The sequence below is a fragment of the Episyrphus balteatus genome, chromosome 1 (genome assembly GCF_945859705.1).
Source record: "Episyrphus balteatus chromosome 1, idEpiBalt1.1, whole genome shotgun sequence".
In the NCBI taxonomy this organism is placed as follows: domain Eukaryota; kingdom Metazoa; phylum Arthropoda; class Insecta; order Diptera; family Syrphidae; genus Episyrphus; species Episyrphus balteatus.
In genome coordinates this window covers 11,181,821-11,188,685 of record NC_079134.1, presented here as the reverse complement: position 1 = coordinate 11,188,685, position 6,865 = coordinate 11,181,821, and the positions used below count along the sequence as shown (strand labels likewise).

The 6,865-nt window shown below is 30.4% G+C and overlaps 1 long non-coding RNA gene across 1 annotated transcript; it reads right to left on the bottom strand.

Moving 5' to 3' along the window:
- Positions 1-990: 990 nt before the first annotated feature.
- On the bottom strand, positions 991-4,703 carry LOC129920975 (uncharacterized). Its single transcript, XR_008773447.1, has 3 exons — positions 4,578-4,703; positions 3,143-3,222; positions 991-1,397 (listed from the first exon to the last, which is right to left on the bottom strand). It is a non-coding gene; the product is annotated as an uncharacterized LOC129920975 (long non-coding RNA).
- Between the last annotated feature and the right edge of the window lie 2,162 nt (positions 4,704-6,865).

Below are 6,865 nucleotides of genomic sequence, written 5' to 3'. Positions count from 1 at the left end.
TTAATAACGTTAGGTTGGACTGTGATGCCTGCGTTTGATTGGCTAGGTTCTTCGGGATCGGAACCGAAACCCTTGAGGTCGCGGACATGCGCTCGAAAATTTGCCGTTGCCCCCTTTCGGTTTCCTTTCCCCTTTAGGACGACAATGACCGGAGAGATAAACCTTACAACTTCAAACGGCCCGTCGTACCGCGGAGCCAATTTCTCGGTGAAATAATTCGCTGCAGAAGATAGGACCCGAGCTTTTTTGTAGACTTGTTCGCCGATACTAGGGCGCCAAGCACGTCTTCGCAAGTTATAATGCTTCGCTTGTGATTGGCTGGCCTTTTGCAGATTTAGTTCCACCATTTGGAACAAAGCTCGCATACGCTCTTGACGAGTATTGATGTCTTCAACAGGGGTTTCCACAGGCAGGGCGGTTCGGAACTCGTTAGGTACACGCAGCTCCCGGCCAAAATTAAGCATAGCGGGGGAGAAACCAGTTGAGTCATGTCGACTTGTATTTATGGCAAAAGCCAGTTCCGGTAAGTGTTCGTCCCACGTCCGATGGTTCTCGTGTACATATTGAGCCATCATAGTCTTAAGCACTCGGTTCACTCGCTCTGTTGGGTTTTCCTGCGGAGTATACGGGGCGGTTAAGCGCTGCTGGATTCCCAAATCGGCCAGAAACTCCTGGAACTGGCGGCTGACGAACTGGGAACCATTGTCGGACAAGAAAACTCTCGGCACTCCAAAACGCGTGACAATACGTTCTCTTACGGCCTTGATGAGGCCCGGTGTAGTAGCTGTTCTTAAGGGAACAACCTCTACCCATTTAGTAAATTTGTCTACCATCACTAAGAGTGTTGTGTTGCCCTTCATAGATTTTGGCAATGGCCCCATAAAGTCTCCACACACTATCTCCTATTCTATTAGGAGATAGTGTGTGATAAAAAATTAAACAAAATATTAAAAAAAACTTATGTATTTTATGTATTATTGAATTTTATTATTGTTTTATTGATTAATGCAATACATACAAAAGTTTTTTTTTTTTAGATAATGTCGAATTTTGTGTTGAAAAATAAAGAATAATAAAATAACACAATCGATATGGGTTAAATATTTTATATTATGTATTACAGCTCTTAATCTTCTTAAGACAGTATGATCAAAGAGTTTTGAAAAAATAACTTCGTCTGATGAAATCAAAAAATTTTAATATTTCTGATGATATTGGTCTTTTGACACCATTGCAGAGCTTTTCTATCCTATTCCTGACTCGATTACTTTTAATTTGGTAAGTTTTTTTTTAAATTCTCCATGTAGATACAACCCAGTTTTTAATAGCACTATAACGTTCCTTCGTCTTGCGCCAAATATTAGAAATACTAAGGCATGCGATGTTTTTGCTAGAACCTAAAAAAAAAATTGAAAACAATGTTTTATTTCAAGTCAAAATTTAGAGCAGAACATTACAATGTTTACACAAAACACTTTTATTAATATGATTCATGAAATCATGACGCCCGATCGAATGAAATTAATACCAAAATGTCTCGCCCATACTTTAGTATCTGTGGTTCAACGGCTGAACCCAACCTCCAAAATGAATGCTGATAGAAATTTTTTTTTTTTTATGTTTATTTATTCTTGCTTTCTATCTAAAATGCAACATTTTTACCAAATTTCATTAGAGTGGCCCATCATTTTTTTTTCTTCGATTACAAAAAAAAACACCCTTTAAAACATGACACTTTTTTAGCACAACGGCAACACCTACAATATTTGCATACACATTTTTAAAAACCCAGAAAGTCATTTCTATCTGACAAAATTTAAATCCACTAAATTTAATCGAGAGTTTTTGAAAGAATGGTCCTCCACTCCGAATTTTGGAAAAAAAAACGTTATTAATAATTTTTTTTTTTCAAACTTTATAGTATTAAAATATGAATTTATCTTAAATCGTGTTTGGCCATAAATATTATCAGATGAATTCCGAAGAGGAAAAGGTAATATTTATTACAGTTAAATAAAAAATAAAACATAAATTACTTCAATTTCATTGGATTATTTTGATAACAACTGAATTTTTGCATTGAAATAATTGATTTTCTCGAAGACTTTGGCAAATAAGGAGTGAAAACTTTTGCTATTTAACTTTCAGCAACAAAAGCTATTGAATGAATAAAAAATAACTTTATATTTAAATGTTGAACTTAAAAAAAAAAAATGTTAAATTTTTTTTTTCAAAACTTCTATTACAAAAACTACTTCGAAAATGAAATACTTTTTAATTTTTTTCATAAGCTGTAATACATATTGACATTTCCTTTTATAATTTCAATTCATAATAAATGTGACCAAAAAAATTTGAAAATAAATGCATTTTATATTACCAAAAAGTTTTTAAAAGGGCATGTTAACATTTTTTCAATAATTTTTTTTTTTTTTTCAAAAATCTGAGTTTAATTACAATTGTTTCAAAAACCCTTTCTTCAATTTACTTCAATTTAATTTTACAATTATGAATAGGCTTCTAGCTTTATAAAAATGCATATTTAAATATTGTAGGTGTTGCTGTATTCAAATATTTTTTTTTAACTTTTAACATTATTATTTGCTGATGTTGTGTTCAATTTCAATGAGTCATGAACAGAATTTGAAGTCCTTGGATCCGTGGAGTTCTAATACATGGCAGTGCAGCCAACCATTTTTATGGACCCAAAGAAATGCTGCTTAGGTAAGTTATTTTTTACCATTTTGTCCAATTTTTGGGCAATTATACGCAGAATTTGTTGGAACGGATAAAAGCTTTGAAATAGTCTAAAAGGAGAAATTGAAATTTTCAAAATGTACCTAAGAGAAATTAACAAATACATTTTTTGAGTAAAATATACCCAAAATAAAAAAAAAACAACATTTAACACAATAATTGATCAAAAATACTTGTTATTGAACATAAAAGAGAAACCACCATGCACCGTATTTGAAAAAAAAAAAATTTTATAATCTATAACCAGCGGACAAGCAAGATGCTTTAAATGATATCTTATTTGTCAAATTATGATAAGTAGTTAAACAGTTATGAGGAAACATACTTATGCTAAATAAAGTGATACACAACAAAAATTTACAAGTGTTAAACACAAAGTACATACCTGTGACTTCTGGTCTATTATCCTCAGAGCTGTTTTGGCTAGGCGGGAGTGGCCCACCTCGTATTCCGGTTTCGGGAGCACTAAAAATTAAAGTTTAAGTATATTATTTGGAAGAAAGTAAGTAATAAGAATTTGTGTTCGTAAGGCAATTCATTATAATATTAATGCATATGAATAAAAAGTAAATTTATTTCTCTATAAAGAACAACATCTTTAGCTAATGAACTCGTTGGTGTAATAAGACCAATAAAAAAAGGTACCTACATACAGGGTGTCTCGGAATCAGATAAGGCTATCTTACGGGATGATTCTTAGGTTTATGATTTAAGGGGTAATAACACCTTGTAAACCACGAAATCGAGCGTCATTTTCATCACCGTATAAAACAAAGAAGAAATATTATTTTCTTTTGGTGTTTGTTTAGTTTAATTAAGTATATTAATAGGTAACAGAATAGGCTAATGTTAAATTTTTTAATGATGTTAAATTTTTTAAATGGCGGCGTAGTTCAGGATGATAGTAAAATCCTGTGCTCCTATCGGGCGACCAACTAACTCCTACAGTTTTTAACCGATTGGGCTGAAATTTTGTGTGGAGCTTAAAATACTATTGTGTGGAGCTTAAAAATACTAGGTATTCTCTTGTGAAGTATTTTTTTGAAATATTAAAATTTAACGATTTTATGGTCTTTTTTCAACGAATTTTGTTTTTGGAATGAAATATTTTTTTCAAACTAATGCCATTTCTTTAAAAATTAATATTTCAAAAAAATCCTACTAGAGAATAGTATTTTTAAGCTCCACACAAAATTTCAGCCCAATCGGTTAAAAACTGTAGGAGTTAGTTGGTCGCCCGATAGGAGCACAGGATTTTACTATCATCCTAAACTACGCCGCCATTTAAAAAATTTAACATCATTAAAAAATTTAACATTAGCCTATTCTGTTACCTATTAATATACTTAATTAAACTAAACAAACACCAAAAGAAAATAATATTTCTTCTTTGTTTTATACGCTGATGAATATGACGCTCGATTTCATGGTTTACAAGGTGTTATTACCCCTTAAGAAAACTCTTACATTGTTATGTCTTTCATTACTTATGTTATTTTTAATTGTTCCGTTAGTACGATTGATAACAACTTCGTTAAGATCTTGATTTTTTTTGGGAGAAATAATATTTTTTGTAACTGCTTTTAAAAATCTTTTTTTATTGCTCAGATGTTAATTCTTTAAGGTTGTTCATTTTTTCTTACCCATGATAGTTTATGACTTTGAGGCCAATTTTCTTCGATAAATGTTTGATTAACATAGTGTTTACTAATTTATTTTGTAGAAATTTTTTTTCTCAGAATATACCCAAGAATCAAACCCCTAAAAAGGCCATTATCTTATTCTGGGACACCCTGTATATGAATTGTTTAAGAACTTACTCTGTTGGAATATATCCTAGCGTGGGTATGTCATTATTCGGACAGCAAATAACTTCATCTTGACCGATAAATGAGCAAATCAAAATAGAACTGTATTCGATGGTTTCGTTTTGTAATCCTTCCAAATAAACTCCACATTCTGTTAGTAATTTACAAACTCCTGGTTCGCCGGTTTTTGTATTACAACTCGCTCCTGCCTTCAGAATTTCTACTGAAATATTCATTAGGAATACAGTTTCATAAATAAAATTTTACGATTTTGAGTTATTAAAGTGTAAATTTTTATAAACAGCTCAATTGTAAATAGATAATAGACAGGACTATATCTCTCCAAAATTTCAATCAATTTCGTTGTCACGATTTTGAGATAACGTTAACAACAGGTTATATCTTTTGATCTACAGCAAATACAAATTTGATTTAACTTTAATGAGCATCCTGATAATACTACCTTTCATTTGATATATCTTACGTAACTCTACATTCAGTACAAGCAACACAATGTTAAATTAAAAAACTTGCGAAATACCTCAAAACACTTGTGGATATCTGTTGATCATGAACAGCCACCAGTGTGGGAAGTACCGTAATCTCAGTTTGGAATTTCGACATGGTTGGCTTTAATAAATTCTAACGCAGAAATAAGATTGAAACGTCATATGAAAGATGAAATGATAAGCTTTCACATGATGTAAAATTTTTTAAAGGTTGTCATTGAAAAAAAATTGATTCAATAGCGTGAGAAGATAAATTTTTTTTTGGTTTTTTTTTTTAGATGAAAATTGATCGAGTTTTTTTATTTACTTTTGACCGTATATAAGTCGTCCATATATAATTTTTTTTTAGCTTCCCCCGTTTGAAAGTTTAATACAAAAAAAACTATCATTTTCGATATTTAACCTTGAAAAACGTTTATGCACACATGGGATTTTTGGGGACTTTTGACATTTTACTTTCATCGATGTTTTAATGCTCTGTACCAATTTTCACGGTTGAATATCTTTTTTGACCGGGCTAAAATCTCTATAGAAAAACCATCATTATCGTTGATTTTAATAGAATTTCTTTCTTTTTTTTTTCAAATGCCGATTTTATTTGTATTGAAAATTGATAAAACTACTGTTATACGGAATTTTTGTTAGCCAAATGTAAATAAATTTCATAAGCTTACATCTTCCATTAACAACTGCTAAAGCCCAAGCAAAGAAGCAAAAAAATTGCAATAACTTCGCCATTTTCGTTGAGATTTTATTTTTTCAACACTATCAAAACCTTAAAGCAATTTACCGACTTAAAAATGAATATCAAAAATCAAAAAACTAAAAATTTCTCAGAACCAAAATTTAATGAGATTAAATTATATTGAAAAATGAATATTTTAAAGTCATTCCGCACTTCCTGATCCGAACTTCTAAAATTATGAATAACAACTGACCAAATTCAATTGATTTTGTATTGAAATAAAAACACGCTGCTGGATGATAAGGAAAAGTATAATCTGGCAGCATTATGGTAAAAAATGATAATAGGTGTTGCAGACTTTGAAAATGTGAAAACTACCCAAAATAATGAACCATGAAGAAGAAAGATAATCCGCCTGACCTTCATACAAAATACAATTTAGGGAATTTTATTGAAATAATGAGATAGTGGGTAATATATTTTTATAAATATGTGCGGAAATTTTTCAAATTTGGTTGCTTCTACTTATCGCATCGCCGAAATTGAGGTGTTTAGATTTAGGAAAAATAATAAAGCATCAGTTCTTATATTAATAATGTGAAATACTATCAATTTAGCCTATTTCCATTAATTCCCCGAAAACCATATAAAGTTGCTAGCCTTTTTATGTGTTAGAAATGTATGATAATAGCTGACATACATTTTTTAAAATTTTTTAAACTTGGTGAGAGAGTGTTTTTTTTTTAAATAATGAAATTTATAACAAGCTACACAAAAACTGGAACAAAAATGTTGCCCCAGTGAGAATTGGTAACAATGTTTCATTTATAACAGAAACTGAGAATATAAGCAGTCTATAAAATATTTTAAGTGAAAGAGTTTTTTTATACCCGGTATAAAAGGTACCCTTACGAAATTAATTAAAAATGTTGTCTTTGCTATGGGAATTACGGAAAAAATGAGTCTATACATTTTTTTAATGTGAAATGGTGTTTTTTTATGTGAAGAGAAAATGTGTAAAAAATATTAATTGCAAATACAAATTTTTTTCATTAAAAAAAAATATTTATTGCAACTAAAAAAAAAAAATTGCATAAAAAAAATTA